This window comes from Choloepus didactylus, chromosome 7 (genome assembly GCF_015220235.1).
Source record: "Choloepus didactylus isolate mChoDid1 chromosome 7, mChoDid1.pri, whole genome shotgun sequence".
NCBI lineage: Eukaryota > Metazoa > Chordata > Mammalia > Pilosa > Megalonychidae > Choloepus > Choloepus didactylus.
In genome coordinates, this window is record NC_051313.1 from 74,482,536 (window position 1) to 74,503,880 (window position 21,345).

The 21,345-nt window shown below is 36.1% G+C and overlaps 1 pseudogene; it reads right to left on the bottom strand.

The window, feature by feature from the left end:
- Nucleotides 1-846: 846 nt before the first annotated feature.
- Nucleotides 847-10,398, bottom strand: LOC119540622 (annotated as a pseudogene).
- Nucleotides 10,399-21,345: the final 10,947 nt, after the last annotated feature.

Sequence of the window (21,345 nt, forward strand, 5' to 3'; positions counted from 1 at the left end):
GAATTTGGATATTCAGGGATAGGAAGACTGAACTTTGCAATGGCTGTTTAGGTAAATTGTTGGAAGAGCTTCAGGTGCATGGAGGGGAAATCAGGCAATTTGGTTCAGATGTGAAAGGGGAGCCATGGGAGAAAATGCCAAAGAGTTTATTGGGAGAGGTTATAAAAGGAAGAAATTGTTAACATGACCAAATGTTCCATAGAGGAAAGGGTCTAAGAAGAGAGTATTAGATTTATTTTTGACAAGAGAAAGAAGAAATGGTGAGAACATTGAAGAGCATTGAAAACTGAAGAGTATTGGTCATTGAAGTAAGGACAATGATTTTTTTTTTTTTTTATTACAGAAGTTGTGGGTTTACAGAACAATCATGCATAAAATACAGGATTCCCATGTAGCGCACTATTATTAACACCCTGCAATGGTGTAGTACATTTGTTACAATTGATGAAAGCACATATTTATAATTGAACTATTAACTATAGTCCATGGTTTAACTTAGGTTTCAGTGATTGTGTTCTGGAATTCTGTGGATTTTTTACATTAAAAAAACTGAGTTTATTTCACATGTATATTTTTTGTCTCCCCACCATTTCCATGTCTCTGACCATAGCTAGTACTATGTGCTATCATAACAGTCCATACATACTTAAAACCAAGCAAAGGGTGGAGTTCCATCTTTAAAAACTAAACAGGCATGTTGGACAACACATTCTTGGCAAAGGAACCTGGACAACATTTATCTTAGGGAAAGTTCTTACCCTGCATTATAAAAAGGACAGCCAGATATCAACTGTTACAGAAATGAAATAAGACAGAAAATTTTAACAAACTGTTTAAACTATTTTCCTAAAGAGTCTTCCTCCACTGCTAAAGATCTTGAATAGCCTCCTGGTCAGTCATCCAAAAGCAGTTCTTCATGTGATTGATGAATTTGGCTTCCACTTTGGGAAGAGAATCATCTTTTTCTGTACTTGCTTACATTTTTGCTTTAATGTCTTCTACAGAACTAGGTTCTTTCTGTATTTCAGGAGTTGTTTTTTTTTCCTGTTTTTGAAGGATTCTTGACCTTTTGATCTTGATGTTGATGGTTTTGAGTCTTTTCCATTCTGGTTTGCTTTTGTGCATTTTTGTCTGAAGTATCTTATGTAGATTTCTTCACTGGAGCTTTTTCTTCCATTTCCTCTTCATCAGAATCATCATTATCTTCTTTATCATCATTTTCTCCTTCATCATCATCATCATCTCCATCAGCAGCAAGTTTTACTTTTTTCTATGAAACATTGCTACCATTTCCAGGGACAGATTGCTTTTCAGATATACTTAAGAGTTTCATATCTGCCTCCTCCTCTTCACCTTCTGACTCTGCATCTTCCTTCACAGCTACTAAGTGCTGTCCACTAATAGGCATAGACCTACCTGGAACCACACTGCAACCATAAGACCACAGGTGTTATTATTTCAAAGCCCCTAAGGGAAACCATTGGCTGTACAGACATTTTCAAAGTTGCCAGTATTACTTTAATTGGACTGCCTTCATAATTTGTTGCCTCTGCTTCAACAGGTAAAATTCACCCTTTGTACAAGCCCCTAAACTAACCATTCTTAAAGATATCTAGTGCTCATTTTCTTTTCTTTTTTTCTTTTTCTTTTTTACATTTTTTATTGTGAAACATAACATATATACAGAAAAGTGATAACTTTAAAAGTATGATTCAACAAGTAGAGAGCAAATTTCAAAGAAGGGTTACAGTTCCACAATTTCAGTTATTTTTTGTGTGTGTGTGAACTATAACATATACAGAAAGGTGGTAACTTTCAAAGTACAGTTTAACAAGTAGTTATAGAGCAAATTTCAAAGAATGTTATGGGTTACAGTCCCATAATTTCAGATATTTCCTTATTGTGAAATATAACATATATACAGAAGTGTTTTTATAAATTCAAAGTACAATTTAACAAGTAGCTATAGAGCAAATTTCAAAGCATGTTATGGGTTACAGTTCCACCATGTCAGTTATTTCCTTCTAGCTATTCTAGTACCGTAGAAACTAAAAGAAATAATATTCATATAAAGATTCAGTATTTGTAATCCTTTGTTAAAACTATGTTGTCTGTTGCTACCCATCTCTCTCATTTGATCACTTTCTCAATCTTCAGGGATATATTGTCAGTGACCACCCTAATTTGTTCATATTGAAAAGGGGTGTCGACATTATGGCAAGGGGGAGGATGCATCTGGTTGATGTTCTTGAAGATGCTGTTGCCTCTGGGTTTTGGACTTGTCTGGCATAAACTCTGGAGGATTTAAGATTCTGAAAAGTAAACTTAGTGAGTGAAACTTTTATAGAGTCTCAGATAGGGACTTGGGTGTTCTTTAGTATTTTCAGGACTACTTTTGATGAGGGCCTGGTGTACTGTGGACATTTGGATTTCAAGCTGGAGCTCGTAAAAGAGTAACCTCCAGGATAGCTTCTCGACTCTCTTTGAAATCTCATAGCCATTGAAACCTTATTTTGTTACCTTTCTTTCCCCCTTTTTTGGTCAAAAAGGCATTCTCAATCCCTTGATGCCAGGGCCAGGCTCATTCCTGGAGTTCTGTCCCACGTTGCCAGGGAGACTCACTCCACTGAGAGTCATATCCCACGTAGTGGGGAGGGTAATGAATTTATTTGAACAGTTGGGCTTGGAGAGAGAAAGGCCACATCTGAGCAACAAATGAGGTTCTCTAGTATAGTTACAGGTAGGCTCAGCCTCCCCATTACAGCCATAAGTTTCACTAGAGCAAGCCTCAAGATCGATGGCTTGACTTAAGTAGAGGGTTCCTAATTAAACATAACATATATCTGTCCAAGATAAACAATCAGTGTCTCACATTATTTTCACTAGGTTGTACAATTATCATCATTCTCAATTTTAAACAATTATCATAACCCAAAACACCCCAAAGTTCTTTGTCTTGCCCCTAAATATTCATCCCTTGTATTAGTGTGGTACAGGTAAGAAATTCCTATTAAATATAGTCTGTAACATGCAAAAGGTAGTTTTTCCCAAATGCCATTTTGTTGTTAACTCTTTGTACCAGTGTCATACATTAGAAGAAGATCATGCAAGCACTTATTTGTATTTGTAGTGCTAATCTGTGGGATATATGTCTTTAAACAACCCCTTTCAATCATGTTCACCTTCAGTGCTGCACTGATACTTATAATCCCATTAACAAACTATCACCCCTGCCCATTCCCATTACTTTAAGTTCACCCTCATTAACATATCTGTACATATTAGGTAATCATTCCCCCTTCACTAGCTTCTGTCTATCTCTAGTTCCCTATATTCTACATTATAACACGCTGATTTTACATTCTTCAGGGAGTTCATATTAGTGATAGCATATAATATCTCTCCTTTTGTGTCTGACTTATTTTACTTAGCCTTCTGTCTTAAAGGTTCATCTATGTTGTCTTATGTTTCAGGACCTCATTCCTTCTCACTGCTGTGTAGTATTCCATCGTATTTATATACCACATTTTGTTTACCCACTCCTCTGTTGATTGGCACTTGGATCATTTCCATCACTTGGCAATTGTGAACAATGCTGCTATGAATATCAGTGTGAAAATGTCTGTTTGTGTCACTGCCTTCAGATCTTTTGGTTATATACCAAGAAGTGGAATTGCCAGATTGTAGGGTAACTTGATATCTAGTTTTCTGAGGAACCGCCAAACTTTCTTCCACAGCAGCTGTACCATTTTGCATTCCCACTAGCAATGAGTGTAAGTTATAATTTCTCCACATCCACTCCAGCATTTGTAATTTCCTGTTTGTTTAATGGCAGCCATTCTTATTGGTGTGAGATGATACATCATTGTGGTTTTGATTTACATTTCTCTAATAATCTAGTGAAGATGAACGTCTTTTCATGTGCTATTTAGCCATTTGTATTTCCTCTTTAGGAAAATGTCTATTCATATCTTCTGCCCATTTTATAGTTGGGTTATTTCTTCTTTTATTGTTGAGTTGTAGGATTTCTTTATATATGCTGGATATCAGTCTGATATCAGATATATGGTCTCTATATGAATATTTTCTCCCATTGAGTTGGCTGCCTCTTCACTTTTTGGACAAAGTCCTTTGAGGCACAGAAGCTTTTGATTTTGAGGAGTTCCCATTTATCTATTTTTTCTTTGAGTATAAGGTCTAAGAAGCTACCTCCTGTTAGTAGGTCTTGAACATGTTTCCCTATATTATCTTCTAGGAGTTTTATGGTACTGTCTGTTATATTGAGGTCTTTGATCCACTTGGAGTTAATTTTTGTACAGGTTGTGAGGTAAGGGTCCTCTTACATTCTTTATGATATGGATAACTGGTTCTCCCAGCCCCATTTGTTGAAGGGACTGTTCTGTCCCAGTTCAGTGGTTTTGGGGACCTTATCAAAAATCAGTTGACCAATGACCTGGGGGTCTATTTCAAACTCTCAATTTGATTCCATTGATCAATATGTCTATCTTTGTGCCAGCACCATGCTGTTTTGACCACTGTGGCTTTATAGTAGGCTTAAAGGCAGGAAGTGTCTTTCTACTTTGTTCTTCCTTTTTTAGAATATGGCAATTTGATGCCCCTTTCCCTTCCAAATATATTTGATCACTAGCTTTTCCAAGTGTACAAAGTAGGTTGTTGGAATTTTGATTGAAATTGCGTTGAATCTGTAGATCAGTTTGGGTAGAATTGAAATCTTGATGTTTAGCCTTCCTATCCATAAACATGGAATATCTTTCCACCTATTTAGGTCCTTTTTTATTTCTTTTAGTAAAGTTCTGTAATTTTCTGTGTAAAGGTCTTTTACATCCTTGGTTAAGCTTATTCCTAGGTACTTGATTTTTTTAGTTACCATTATGAATGATATATTTTCTTTGACTGCCTCTTAAGTTAGGTCATTGCTAATGTAAACGGGCATTACTGACTTTTACACATTAAACTTGTATTCCGTCAGTTTGCTGAATTTGTTTATTAGCTCAAGTAGGTGTGTCATCGATTTCTCTGGGGTTTTCAAATATAATATCATATCATCTTCAAATAATGACACCTTTACTTCTTCCTTTCCAATTTGGATGCCTTTTATTTCTTTGTCTTGCTGAATTGCTCTGGCTAGAACTTCTAGCACAATGTTGAATAATTGTGGTGACAGTGGGCATCCTTGTCTCATTCCCAATCTTAGGGGGAAGGCTTTCATTCTCTCACCATTGAGTGTTATGCTGGCTGTGGGTTTTTCATATATGCCCTTTATTGTATTGAGGAAGGTTCCTTCAATTCCTTCCTTTTGAAGTGTTTTTATCAAAAAAGGATGCTGTATTTTGTCAAATGCTTTTTTAGCATCATTTGATTTTTCCCTTTAGATTTGTTAATGTGTTGTATTGCATTGATTAATTTTCTTATGTTGAACTACCCTTACCTCCTGGAATGATTCCCACTTGGTTGTGGTGTATGATTCTTTTAATGTGCCTTTGGATTTGATTTGCAAGTATTCTGTAGAGAATTTTTGCATCTGTATTCATTAGGGAGATGGGCCTGTAATTTTCCGTTCTTATAGTAACTTTATCTGGTTTTGGTATTAGAGTGATGCTAGCTTCATAAAATGAGTTATGTTGTGTTCCTTTTTCTTCAATTTTTTGAAAGAGTTTCAGTAAGAATGGTGTCAGTTCTTTTTGGAATGTTTGGAAAAATTCCCCTCTGAAGCCATCTGGCTTTGGGCTTTTCTTGTAGGAAGATTTTTGATGACTGATTGGATCTCTTATATTTGGTTTGTTGAGGTCTTCTATTTCTTCTCAAGGTTGTTTGTGTGTTTCCAGGAAATTGTCCATATCTTTTAAGTTGTCTGGTTTGTTGGTGTACAGTTGTTCATTCTGTATCCTCTTATGATTTTTTTTTTTATTTCTTCAGGATCCATGTAATGTTCCCCCTCTCAGTTCTGATTTTGTTTATTTAGGTCTTGTCTCTTTTTTACTTTGTTAGTCTAGCTAAGGGTTTGCCAGTCTTGTTGAGCTCCTCAAAGAACCAACTTCTGGTTTTATTGATTCTATTTTTGTTGTTGTTGTTGTTGTTGTTGTTCTCCAAATAATTTCTGCTTTAATCCTTGTTATTTCTTTTCTTCTACTTGCTTTAGGGTTGGTTTGCTGATCATTCTCTACCTTATTCAGTTAGTTGTTTGGTTTTAGCTCTTTCTTCCTTTTAAATGTATGCATTTAAAGCTATAAATTTCCCTCTCGGCACTGCCTTCATTGTATCTGGTATGTTTTGATGTCTTAAGTTCTTGTTTTCATTCATCTCTAGCTATTTATTTTCTCTTGCAATTTCTTCTTTGACCCACTGATTGTTTAGGAGTGTGTTGTTTAACCTCCACATATATTTGTGAAAGATCTGGTTCTTTGGGGTTTATTGAGTTTAATTTCATTACATTATGGTCAGAGTATGTGCTTTGCATAATTTTAATCTTTTAAAATTTATTGAGATTTGCTTTGTGCCCCAGCATATGATCTAACTGGAAGACATTCCATGAGACCTAGAGAAGAAGGTATATCCTGGTAATTTGGGATGTAAGGCCCTATATCTGTCTGTTAAGTCTAGTTGATTTATCACATTGTTTAGGTTCTAAATTTCTTTTTAGTCTTCTGTCTAGTACTGTCTTGAAAAGAGTGGTGTATTGAAAGCTTCCACTATCATTGTAGAAACATCTCTTGCTCCCTTCAGTTTTGCCAATGCTTATCTCATATACTTTGGAGCTCCTTGATTGGGTGCAGAAACATTTATGATTATTATTTCTTCTTGGTGAATTGTCCCTTTTATTAATATATAGTGTTCTTTGTCTCTTATGACATCTTTGCATTTAAAGTCTATTTTTTCTGATATTAGTATTGCTGTGCCTGCTTTCTTTTGGCTATAGCTTGTGAGGAATATTTTTTCCATCCTTTCACTTTTAATCCCTTTGTGTCTCCATGTTTATGATGAGTCTCTTGTAAACAGCATATTGATGGATCATAACTTTTAATCCATTCTGCCAGTCTGCAGCTTTTAATTGGGGAGTTTAATCCATTCACATTCAAAGTTATTACTGTGAAGGCAGTTCTTGAAACAACCATCTTTTCCTTTGGTTTTTATTTATCAGGTCTATTTCCCCCTCTTTTTTTCCTTTAAGTGACCCTTACTAGTACTCTTCAGTTCTATGTCCTTCTGACTTCTCTCTCCTTTGTTTTTTTCTCAGCTGGTAGAATACCCGTTAGTATTTCTTGCAGGGCAGGTCTCTTTTAAACAAATTTTCTCAGCATTTGTTTGTGAAAATTTAAACTCTCCCTCAGTTTTGGAGGACATCTTTGCTGGATACAGAATTTGTGGCTGACAGTTTTTCTTTCAGAATCATAAATATGTCTTACCATTTTCTTTTCACTTCCATGGTGTCTGCTGATAGTCAGTACTTAGTCTTATGTAGTTTCCATTGTATGGTGAATTGGTTTTCTCTTGCTGTTTTTGGGACTTTCTCCTTTTCCTCAGCATTTGACTATCTGATTAGTATGTTTCAGAGTGGGTCTATTTGGATTTATTCTATTTGGAGTTTGTTGGGTACTTTGATTTGCATGTTTATGTGGTTTAGAAGGGTTGGGAATTTTTCAACAACTATGTTTTCAAATATTCTTCCTAGGTCTCTTCTCTTCTTCTTCTGGGACAACAGTGATTCTTATATATTAGCGCTTCATATTGTCCATCATTTCCCTGAGCTCCATTTCAAATTTTTCATTTTTTTTCACCATTTGTTCTTTTGTGCATTCATATTCAATTGGTGTGTCCTCAGTTCACTTATTCTTTCTTCTGTCTTGTCGAATCTGCAGTTTTGTGTCTCTAGTATATTTTTAATTTGTTCAGTAGTATCTTGAATTTCCATAAGCTCTGTGATTTCTTGTTTACTCTTTAAAATTCTTCTTTATGTTCTTCTAGAGTCTTTTTGATGTCATTTATGTCTTTAGCCAACCCATTGATGTTGTTGTAGAGCTTTGTGTGTACTTCTTAGATTAATTGCTCCAAATTCTGTGTGTTCTCTTCCTTTTTAATTTGGTCATTTGGCTTGTACATATCTTCTTGGGTCTCCATGTGCTTTGTGATTTTCTGTTGACTTCAGAGCATTTGCTTATCTTGATGAGGTTATTTTGGGAAATGCAGGATTATTTGAACATTTATCTATTTTTGGCAGAGCTACAGCTTGCTGAAGTGCACTTTCCCTGTCTTCCCTGTGGATGACTCTCTTGAGCCACCTCTTACCCTCAAGTAAGCTATCCCCCAACTGTGCCTGTGCACTGTTTAGGGTCCAAACAAGGTGGGAATCCAATCAATGCACCAGTTCTTTGTGTGCACTGGGGACTGCCATCCCTGGGGTGTAGGGTGGGCCCTTTGCAGTTCTGTAGGGAGTCCTCTGAAGAGCACTGTGGGTCTGGTGATTCTGGGCCTCTGAGTGGATCACTCTCAGGCAGTGCAGCTGGATGTCTCACCCTCTGGCTCAAACTTGCCCTGCTCCCTGCCTGCTCTGTGGCCCATGAGCCACTAGGGTGAGATAGGGACTCCTGGTGTTTCTCTTTGGTGGCTGTACCTACTCCTGCCTCTCACCCATGCACACCATAGGCATCCATGGAGGGAGAGTAAATGCAGTCAACAGAGGCCTGCTGTTTCCCAAGTTCTCTCACAGGAGCTCCCGGCTGTGGGGCTGAGGAGCTAATTGCTGAGGTGGATGTATGGAATTGGGGAGCTGCTCCCTCCCTTTCTCGGTGGCCGTCTTGCCACTGCCAGCCCCAGGCAATGGTCCCAGCTGAATAAACTCACCCCATCTTTTGTGTGCCAGTTTGAATGTATTATGTCCCCCAAATGCCATTATCTTTGATGTAATCTTGTGTGGGCAGACTTATCAGTGTTAATTAGACTGTAATTCTTTGTTTCCATGGCGATGTGCCCCACCCAACTGTGGGTGATGACTCTGCATAATTTCCATGGAGGTGGCCCACCCATTCAGGGTGGGTCTGAATTAAATTACTGGAGCACTATATAAGATCAGACAGAAGGAGCAAGCTTGCTACAGTGAAGAGGGATACTTTGAAGAATGCACAGAGGCTGAGAGAATAGCTGCAGCTAGGAGACAGTTTGAAGATGGCCGTTGAAAGCAGACATTTGCTCCCAGAAGCTAAGAGAGGACGGATGCCACAAGAACAACTGAGAGTGACATTTTGAGGAATGGCAGCCTAGAGAGAAACATCCTGGGAGAAAGCCAATTTGAAACCAGAACTTTGGAGCAGATGCCAGCCATGTGCCTTCCCAGCTAACAGAGGTTTTCCAGACACCATTGGCCATCCTCCAGTGAAGGTACCCAATTATTGATGTGTTACCTTGGACACTTTATGGCCTTAAGACTGTGACTGTGTAACCAAATAAACCCCCTTTTATAAAAGCCAATCCATCTCTGGTGTTTTGCATTCTGCAGCATTAGCAAACTAGAACACTTTGAAATACAGTTTCTCCACTTTTTCATCCAAGTCCCCACCATGTTTTATAGAAGTCCCACTGTGGCTGCTCGAACCCTGGAACTGCTGTCCAAGTGTTTTCTGCTTTTTCTCTAGTTTCTTTCACAGAGAAGTTTGCCTTGCCTCAACTACCTCACCATCTTGCCACAAGTGGTGGTCATTTTCATAATTATCTACCTTAAAATGATAATCCTTGACAACCTTTAATTCACAACTGAAAAGATAGTTATGGGGCCTCAGGGGGCTCATGTCCATGTCCATTGAATCATCCTTGTGGTGGTGGCATGCACTTAGGTGGGAGAAAAGTTGGACAGAGATAAACAAACACTGTTCCAGTGAACAGTTGCATGAATGGAATCACACCACGGCCCATGGACTTTTTAAAAAATTTTTATTCTAGTACATATTATGCCGGTTTGAATGTATTATGTCCCCCAAAATGCCATTATCTTTGATGCAGTCTTATGTAGGCAGACACATTAGTGTTGATTAGATTGTAATTCTTTGAGTGTTTCTGTGGAGATACGACCTATCCAACTGTAGGTAATAACTCTGATTGGATAATTTCCATGGAGGTGTGGACCTGCTCATTCAGTGTGGGCCTTGATTGGTTTACTGGAGCACTATATAAGCTCAGACAGAAGGAGCAAGCTTGCTACAGCCAAGAGGGACACTTTGAAGAACACACAGGAACTGAGAGAGGAGCTGCAACTTAGAGAGACATTTTGAAGAAGGCCATTGAAATCAGACATCAGCCATGTGCCTTCCCAGCTAAGAGAGGTTTTCCAGACACTATTGGCCATCCTCCAGTGAAGGTACCTGATTACTGATGACCTACCTTGGACATTTTACGGACTTAATGCTATAACTTTGTAGCCAAATAAACCCCTTTTCTAAAAGCCAATCCATTTCTGGTATTTTGCATAAGGCAGCATTAGCAAACTGGAACATATATAAAACCTAAAATTTCCCCTTTTGACCACATTCCAATGTGATTCAGTGCTGTTAATCATGTTCAAAATATTGTGATATTATCACCACTATCCATTACCAAAACTTTTCCATCATCCCAAATAGAAATTCTGTTCTTTTTAAGCCTTAATTTCTATTACATACCCTCACTCCATCCCCTGTAAACCTGTATTCTAGAATCTGACTGTGAGTTTGCTTATTCTAATTATTTCATATCAGTGAGATCATACAATACTTGTTCTTTTATGTCTGGCTTATATTACTAAAAATAAAGTCTTTAAGGTTCATCCACATTGTTACTTCATTCTGTTTTATGGCAGAATAATATTCCATTGTGTGTGTATACCACATTTTGTTTATCCATTCATTGATTGATGGAAACATGTTGCTTCCATCTTTTGGCATACTGCTATGAACACGGGTATACAAATAGCTGTTCGAGTCTTGCAGTTATTTTGAGTACATACCTAGAATTTGGATTGTTGGATCATATAGTAATTCTAAAGCTTCTCAGGAGCCACCAAACTCTCTGTAACAGTGGCTGCACTATTTTATATTTAAACCAAAAATGAATGAGTGTTCCCGTTTCTCCACATGCTCTCCGATACTTATAATTTTCCTTTTTTTTTTTTTTTTTGCATAGTAGCCATAGTAGCCCTTCTAGTGGATATGAAATGGTATCTTATTGTATTATATGAATGAAATTATATACATTGCCCTAATGGCTAATGATGTTGAACATCTTTTCAGGTGCTTTCTGGCCATTCGTAGATCTTCTTTGGAGAGATGTCTGTTCAAGTCTTTTGCCACTTTTTAAATTGGATTGTCTTTTTGTTGTTAAGTTGAAGGATTTCTTTAAATATTCTGGATATTAATACTTTATTGGATATGTGGTGTGCTGGCTTGAATCTATTATGTCCCCACAAAAGCTGTGTTCTTTAATGCAATCTTGTGGGGGCAAATTATTAGTCTTTCCATTAGGATGGGACCTTTTGATTAGGTTGTTTCCATGGAGATGTCACCCACCCAACTTGAAGTGAAAATTTTGATTAGATTATTTCCATGGAGCTGTGACCCTGCCCATTTAGGTGGATCTTGATTAGTTTACTGGAAGACCTTTAAGAGAGCTCATGGAGAGAAGGAGCTCAGAGAAGCTAAGAGAGACATTTTGGAGAGAAGCTAAGATATATAATCCAGAGTTTGCCCACAGGAGAAGCTAATTGCTGACACAGACCCAGATTCTTGGAGAAGCAAATGGAAAGATGTCTGGAGATGCTAAGCTAAGAGATGAAGCCCAGAGTTTTCCCCAGAGAAACTAAGAGAGGACCCCAGATGCTTAGAGAGAAAAACCCTGGGAGAACAAGCAAGAATGCACAGGAGCTGAGAGAGACCAGCTGAGAGAGACAGAAGCCCAGAGACATTTTGGAGAAAGCCATTTTGAAACCAGAACCCAGGAGCAAAGGACCAGCAGACACAAGCCATGTGCTTTCCCAGCTGATTGAGTTGTTCCAGATGCCATTGGCTTTTCTTCAGTGACGGTATCCTCTTGTTGATACCTTAGTTTGGACACTTTTTTGACCTTAGAACTGTAAATTTGTAACCTAATAAATCCCCTTTATAAAATCAATCCATTTCTGGTATTTTGCATTATGGCAGCTTTAGTAAACCAGAACATGTGGTTTCCAAATATTTTCTCCCATTCTGTAGGTTGTCTTTTTACTTTCATGATAAAGTCCTTCAATGCACAAAAGTTTTAAATTTTAATGAGGCCCCATTTATCTATTCTTATTTTGTTGCTTACATTTTGGGTGTAAATCTAAGAAACCATTGCCTAACACAAGGCCCTGAACATGCTTCCCTAAATTTTCTTCTAGAGTTTGATAGTTCTGGGTTTTATAGTTATGTCTTTGATCCATTTTGGGTTGATTTTTGTGTAAGATGTGAAGTAGGCATCCACTTTCATTCTTTTGCAAATAGAGATCCAGTTTTCTCAGCACCATTTGTTGAACAGACTATTCTTTTCCAAATGAATTGTCTTTCCCTTTTATGAAAGTCCAGTTGTCCAAAAACAAAAATAAATCAGTTGGCCATAAATGTGAGCATCAATTTCTGAGCTCTCAATTCTATTCCATTGGTCTATATATCAGTCCTTGTGCCAGTACCATGCTGTTTGATTACTGTGACTTATTTGTAATAAGTTTTAAGATTGTGATGTATGAGTCTTCCAACTTTGTTTTTCAACAATGGCTTTGGCTATTTATGGTCCTTACCCTTCCATATGAATTTTATGACTGACTTTTCCATTTCTGAAAAGAAGATGGGTGGAATTTTGATTGGGATTGCATTGAATCTGTAAATTGCTTTGGGTAGAATTGACATCTTAAGAATATTTAGTCTTTGAATCAATGGATGTGTAGTGTCCTTCCATTTATTTATGTCTTCCTTGATTTATTTTAGCAATGTTTTGTAGTTTTCTGTTTTCAAGTCCTTTACATTCTTGGTTAGATTTATTCCTAGATATTAGATTCTTCTAGTTGCTATTGTGAATGGATTTTTTTTTTTAAATTTCCTATTCCTGTAGTTCATTGCTTATGTACAGAAACACTACTGATTTTCGGGTGTTAATTTTTTGCTCAACCACTTTGCTGAATTAATTTATTTGCTTTAGGAGTTTTGTTGTGGATTTTTCAGGATTTTCTATGTATAGGATCATGTCATTTGAAAATAGGGAAGGTTTTACTTCACTTCTAATTTGGATGCCTTTTATTTCTTTTTCTTGTCTAATTGCTTTGGCAAGAACTTCCAATGCAATGTTGAAAAACAGTGGTGACAATGGGTATCCTTGTCTTGTTCCTGATGTTAGAGGGAAAATTTTCAGACATTTCTCATTATGTATGATGTTAGCTGTTGGTTTTTTATATTTGCCCTTTGTCACATTGAGGAAGTTTCCTTCTGTTCCTGATTTTCTAAATGTTTTTATAAAGAAAGAGTGCTGGATTTTATCAAGTGCCTTTTCCACAAAAAATTATAATGATCTTGTGGTATTTTCCTTCATTGTGTTTATGTGGTGTATTACATTAATTGATTTTCTTTTGTTGAGTGACCCTTGCATAACAGGAATAAATCCCACTTGATCATGGTATATAAGTCTTTCAATATGCTATTGTATTTGGTTTGCTAATATTTTGCTGAGGATTATTGCCGTCTATTATTAATAAGAGATATTGGTCTGTAATTTCCTTTTCTTGTGGTATCTTTATCTGGCTTTGGCATCATGGTGACGTTGGCCTCGTAGAACAAATCAAGAACTATCCCCCCCTTCAAGTTTTTGTGAGAGTTAGAGAAGGATTGTAGTTAATTCTTCTTGGAGTGTTTGATAAAATTCCCCTGTGAAGCCACCTGGTTCAGGAGTTTTCTTTCTTCAGAAGTTTTTGATTACTGATTCAATTTTTTTATTAGTTGTTTGTTCGTTGAGATCTACTATTTCTTCTTCAGTCAGTGTAGGTAGTTTGTTTGTTTCCAGGAATTTGTCCAGGTTATTGTTTTAGTTTTTTAGGCTGCTGAAAGCAGATATCATAAAATGGGCTGGCTTTTGACCATGGGAATTTATTAGCTTACAAGGTTACAGTTTTGAGGCTATAAAAATGTCCACATCAAGGCATCATCAAGACAATGCTTTCTTCCTGAATCGCTACCAGTGATTCTGGACTCCTCTGTCACATGGCAAGGCACATAGTGGTGTCTGCTGGTCTCTTCTCATCTGCATTTCCTTGCTTTCAGCTTCTTGTTTCTGTGACTTTTTCTCTGTGTCTGAATTACATTCTCTTATAAAGGATTCCTGTTAGAGGATTAAGACCCACTCTGGGCCACCCCTTAACTGATATAACCTCATGAAAATCTACTTACAATAGGTTTACACTCTCAGGGAGGGATTAGCTCTAAGAACGCTATTTTCTGTGGTACATACAATTCCAGACCACCACAGTTATCTAATTCATTGACATACAGTTGTTCACAGTATCCTTTTATAGTCCTTTTTTATTTCAGTAGGGTTGGTAGTAATGTGACCTTTTTCATTTCTGATTTTAGTAATTTTTGTCCTCTTTTATTCTTCATCTTTCTAACTAAAAGTTTGTCAGTTTTATTCATGTTTTCACGAACCAATTTTCGGTTCTCTCTATTATTTTTTTTATTCTCTATTTCATTTATCTCCACTCTAATCTTTGTTAATTCCTTCCTTCTGCTTGCTTTGTTCTAAGTTTACTCTTCTTTTTCTAGTTCTTCTAGTTTTGAGGTTAGGTCTCTGATTTGAGACATTTCTTCTTTTTAAATGTAAACACTTAGAGCTCTAATTTTCCTTTCAGTACTGCCTTCACTGCCTCCAATAAGTATGTTGTATTTTCATTTTCATTTGCCTCAAGGTATTTCCTAATTTTGCTTGTAATTTCCTCTTTAACCCATTGGCTGTTTAGGAGTACATTGTTTAATTTCCATATCATTGTGAATTTTCCATTTCTCCCACTTTTATTGATTTCTAGCTTCATTCCTTTGTTGTTGGAGAGGATACATTGTATGATTTCAATATTTTTAATTTATTGAGACTTGTTTTGTGACCTGAGATATTGTCTATCCTTGAGAATGATCCATGAGAACCTGAGAATAATGTGTATTCGGTTGTATAAATTTGTTCTTTATGTCTCTAAGTTTAGTTGCTTTAGAGTATTGTTCAATTCTTGTACTTCATTATTGCTCTTCTGTGTAGATGTTCTATCCATTGTTGATAGTAGTATATTCAAGTCTTCTACTATAAATGCAGAAACGTTAATTTCTCCCTTCGTGTCTGTCCATATTTGCTTCAAATATTCAGGGACTCTGCTGCTAGGTGCATATATGTTTATAATTTTTATATCTTCCTGTTGAATTGAACCCTTTATCAGTGTATAATGACCTTCTTTGTCACTGTTTTTGACTTAATCTATTTTATCTGATATTAGTATAGCTATTCCAGCTCTCTTTTGGTTACTACCTTCACAGTGTATTTTCTTCTATTCTTTCACCTTCAACCTACCTGTGTATTTTAATTTAAGGTGATTCTCTTACAGATAGCGTATAGTTGGCTCATACTTTTTAATACATTCTGCCAATCTGTGCCTCTTGACTGGAGAGTTTAATCCATTTACATTTAAAGTCACTACTGATAATACAGGACTTTCTTCTGCCATTTTGCTATTTATTCTTTGTATGTCTTTTACCTTTTTTGTTCCTCAATTCTTCTGTTAGTGTTACTTTCATATTTATGTTATTTTGTATTGTACCATATTGAATCCTGCTTTAGTTTACTTGGCTGCTCAAGCAAATACCATGCAATAAGTTGGTTTAAACAATGGAATATATTAGCTCACAGTTTTAAGGCTAAGAGAAAAGTCCAAATCAAGGCATCATGAGGTGATACTTTCTTCCTGAAGACTAGCATTATGGGGCCGGCTGCCAGTGATCCTTAGTCATGGGCTTCTCTGTCATATGGTATGAATGTGGTAGCCCTTCTTGGCCTCTCCTTTCTCTTCCTAGTTCCACGTGCCATTAACTTCTTGCTTCCCATAGCTTTCTCTCTCTGTCTGAATTTCTTTCTGCTTATAAAGGATTACAGTAAGAGGATTAAGATCCCTCCTGATTGAATAAGGGCACACTGTAACTGAAGAAACCTCATTGAAAAGTGAATTCAGTTTAAGAACATGTTTTTCTGCGGTACATCATTCCAAACAACCATGTCTCTTCTCTTTTCTACATGAGTATATTTTTCATGTATTTTCTTTGTGGTTACCATGAGGTTAAAATTTAATCTCCTAAATATATAATGATCATATTTGACTTAATACTAACTTGACTTCAATAGCATACTCATACCCTGTTCCTATACACTTCCATCCCCCACCTTTTTTTGTACTTGTTACAAATTATATCTTTGTAAATTAAATGTGCAAAACCATAGATTTATCATTACTTTTGTGTGTTTTCATTATACCACCTGTAGGAAGTAAAAAGTTGAGTTACATAACATAAAGTACAATACAATCATAATGGCATTTATAATTACCCAAATAGTTACTTACTGGAGGTCTTTATTTCTTTATGCTGCTTTAAACCACTCTCTAGTGTCCTTTCCTTTCAGTCTGAAGAGTTTCCTTTAGCATTGCTTGGAGGGTAACTCTACTAGTGATGCATTCCCTCAGATTTTTTTTTATCTGAGAATATCTTCCTCATTTAAAAAATATTTTAAAATTACTTTACTTATCAAATAAAAAAGCATTTCCAAACAAAGTAAAGCAAAGCAATGGGAAAAACTGTTACCTGAAATAATTTCATTCCTTCCGATATACTCCTACCTTACCAAAAGAAAATTAATGAACCATAGTCACACCTGAGCATTCCCATATCATTAAGATCACCCTCAATATCTTGTCTGTTCTTATTAGATTATCATTTCCCCTTCCCTAGCTGCTGTCTATCTCTGTGCCCCCAACAATATGACACTTACTTTACATTTTTCACAGAGTTCACATTAGTGGTAACATACAGTATCTCTCCTTTTGTGTCTGGCTTATTTCACTTAGCATTATGTCTACAAGATTCATCCTTGTTGTCATATGTTTCATGACCTCATTCCTTCTTATTGCTGTGTAGTATTCCTTTGTGTGTATAGACCTCATTTTGTTTATCCACTCATCTGATGAAGGACTTTTACGTTGTTTCCATCCCTTGGCAATTGTGAACAATGCTGTTACGAACATTGGTATACAAATATCTGTTTGTGTCACTGCTTTCAGATCCTCTGGGTAAATACTGAGAAGTGAAATTGCTGGATCATATGGTAATTCAATATCTAGTTTTCTGAGGAACTGCCACACTGTTTTCCAGAGTGGCTGAACTATTATACAGTCCTACCAGCAATGAATAAGAGTTCCAATTTCTCTACATCCTCTCCAGCATTTGTAGTTTCCTGTTTGTTTAATAACAGCCATTCTTATTGGTGTGAGAGGAAACCTCATTGTGGTCTTGCTTTGTATCTCCCTAATAGCTAGTGAAGATGAATATTTTTTCATGTGTTTTTTAGTCATTTGTATTTCCTCTTCAGAGAAATGTCTTTTCATATCTTTTGCCCATTTTATAATTGGGCTGTTTGTACTATTCTCATTGAGTTGTAAAATTTCTTTATGTATACAAGATATCAGTCTCATATCAGATACATGGTTTCCAAATATTTTCCCCCTTTGGGTTGGCTGCCTCTTTGTCTTTTTGACAAATTCCTTTGATATACGGAAGCTTTTAATTCTAGGAGTTCCCATTTATCTATTTTTTCTTTTGTTGCTTGTGCTTTAGGTGTAAGGTCCAAGAAGTGACCTCCTAATACTAGATCTTGAAGATGTTTCCCTACATTATCTTCTAGGAGTTTTATGATACTGTCTCTTATATTGAGATCTTTGATCCATGTTGAGTTAATTTTTGTATAGGGTGTAAGGTAGGGGTCCTCTATCATTCTTTTGGATATAGATATCCGGTTCTCCCAACCCCTTTTTGTTGAAGAGGCTGTTATGTCCCAGTGCAGTGGATTTGGGGGTTTTATCAAAAATCAGTTGACCATAGATTTGGAGTTCTGTTTCTGAATTCTGAGTTTGATTCCATTGATCAATATGTCTATCTTTGTGCCAATACCATGCTGTTTTGACTACTGTGGCTTTATAGTAGTCTTCAAAGGCAGACAGTGTAAGACCTCCTACTTTGTTTTTCTTTATTAGAATGTTTATAACAATTTTAGGCATCCTTCCCTTCCACATAAATTTGATGACTAGCTTTTCCAAATCTGCAAAGTAGATTGTTAGAATTTTGCTGAGAATTGCATTGAATCTGTAGATCAGTTTGAGTAGGATTGACATCTTAATGATGTTTAGTATTCCTATTCATGAACACAGAATATCTCTCCATCTCTTTAGGTCCCCTTTTATTTCTTTTAGTAGAGTTATGGAATTTTCTTTGTAGAGGTCTTTTACAACCTTGGTTAAGTTTATTGCTAGGTACTTAATTTTTTTAGTTGCAATTGAGAATGGAATCTTTTTCTTGAGTGTCCCTTCAGTTATGTCATTTCTTCTGTATAGGAACATTACTGACTTATGTGCATTAATCTTATACCCTGCCACTTTGCTGAATTTGTTTATAAGCTCAAGTAGGTGTGTCATCGATTTCTCAGGGTTTTCCAAATATACAGTCATATCATTTGCAAATAATGACACCTTTACTTCTTCCTTTCCAATATGGAAAGGATTGCTCTGGCTAGAACTTCTAGCACAATGTTGAATAATAGTGGTGACAGCAGACATTCTTGTCTTGTTCCTCATCTTAGAGGGAAGGCTTTTAGTCTCTCACCATTGAGTACTATGCTGGCTGTGGATCTTTCATATATGCTCTTTATCATATTGAGCAAGTTTCCTTCAATTCCTACCTTTTGAAGTGTTTTTATCAAAAAAGGATGCTGGATTTTGTCAAATGCTTTTTTAGCATCTATTGAGGTGATCATTTGATTTTCTCTTCTGATTTGTTAATGTGTTGTATTATGTTAATTTTCTTATGTTGAACCACGCTTGCATGCCTGTGATGAACCCCACTTGGTCAGGGTGTATAATTTTTTTAATGTGTCTTTGAATTCAATTTGCAAGTATTTTGTTGAGAATTTTTGCATCTGTATTCATTAGGGAAATTAGCCAATAGTTTTCCTTTCTTTTATCATCTTTATCTGGTTTTAGTATTAGAGTGATGTTGGCTTCATAAAATGAGTTAGTTAGTGTTCCATTTTCTTCAGTTTTTTTGAAAGATTTTAAGTAGGAATGTTGTTGTTTCTTTTTGGAAAGTTTGGTAGAATTCTCCTGTAAAACCACCTGGCCCTGGGGTTTTATTTGTAGAAAGCTTTTTAATAACCAATTGTATCTCTTTACTTGTGATTGGTTTGTTAAGGCCTTCTATTTCTTCTTTATTTTGTTTAGGTTGTTCGTGTGTTTCCAGGAAATTATCCATTTCCTCTAAATCATCAACTTTGTTGGTGTAGAGTTGTTCATAGTATCCTCTTATTTTTTTATTTATTTATTTATTTTATATTTCTTTGGGATCTGTAGTAAAGAATCTCATTCATTATTTTTATTTATTTGGGTCTTCTCTCTTTTTTGACTTTGTCAGCCTAGCTAAGGGTTTTTTGATCTTGTTGATCTTTTCAAAGAACTAACTTTTAGTTTTATTTATTCTCTCTATTGTTTTTCTGTTTTCTGTATCATTTATTTCTGCTTTAATCCTTTTTATTTCTTTCCTTCTACTTGCTTTAGGATTAGTTTGCTGATCATTTTCTTTCTTCTTCAGTTGCTCCATTAGTTCTTTGATTTTATCTGTTTCTTCCTTTTTAGTGTATGCATTTAGAGCTATACATTTCCCCCTCAATACCAGTTTTGCAGTATCATATAAGTTTTAATATGTTATGTTCTTATTTTCATTCATCTCTAGATATTTAGCAATTTACCCTGCAATTTCTTCTTTGACCCACTGATTGTTTAGGAGTGTGTTGTTTAACCTCCAGAGATTTGTGAGTGTTTGGGATCTTTGATAGTTACTAACCTCTAGTTTGCATTCCATTGTGATCAGAAAATGTGTTCTGAATAATTTTTGGAAGAATGTTTTACTGGATATAAAATTCTTCATAGGCAGTTGATTTCTTTCAGCACATTAAGTATATCAACCTAGTGCTCTCTTGCTTCCATGGTTCTTATGAGAAATCTGTAGTTTATCTGTTGTGTGTCCCTTGTACATAACATTTTGCTTTTCTCCTGCAGCTTTCAGAACTCTCTCCTTTTCCTCTTCTTTCAACATTTCAATCAGTATGTGACAGGGCATATTTTTCTTCAAGTTTATCCTTTCTGTTGTTCTTTGGGCTTCTTGGATGTGCACAGTCATGCCTTTCATTAAGTTTGGGAAGTTCTCTGTCATTATTTCCTTTAATATTCCTTTTGTCCCTTTATCTCTTCTCCTTCTGGGACTCCGATATGTGTATATTGATATGTTTGATTGTGTTCCAGGCGTCTCTTAGGCTATTTTTGCTTTTTATAGTTCTTTTTACTTTCTGCTGCTCAGCCTGACTCTTTTCAATAGTTTTTTCATTGAGTTTGCTGATTCTTTCTTCTATCAGCTCCAATTTGCTGTTGAAACCCGTCTGGAAAATTGTCATTTTAGTTATTGTGATCCACAACTCAGTCATTCTATGTGACTCCTTAAAATTTCTGTTTCTTTATTGAGATTCTCATATTATTCACTCATTATTTTCCTGGTGTGTCTTTTAGTTCTCTCTTTGTGTTTTCCTACATCTCCTTGAGCATATTGAAGATCATTTTTTTTCCCCTCTGTACCCACATTCTGGTTTCTTGTTGGTGTTTTCTGGATTTTTTAAATCCTCTTTCTTTGGTTGGGTCATCATTTCCTGTTTCATCTTGTAATCTTTTTATACACTGTACATTTTAATATTTTAAAATGTTAACTCAGGGACTTATTCTCTGAGATGCTTGTTTATTGAGCTTGTTACTAGCTGGTGGTATGACAGATTTTCTTGAGTATAAGCTCTTCTATCAGGAACTTTGAATTCATCTGCCCAAGATGAATTCAAAGTTCAGTATCTTCCCTGTCTTTTCTGGGTTTGTATCTTCTCCTGGGCTTGTGCTTGCTAGTGACTTAGATTTCCCTTGTTTACAGGAGTTTGAATGCCCCCTCTACTTCCCGGGAGACAGACCTTCTCCCT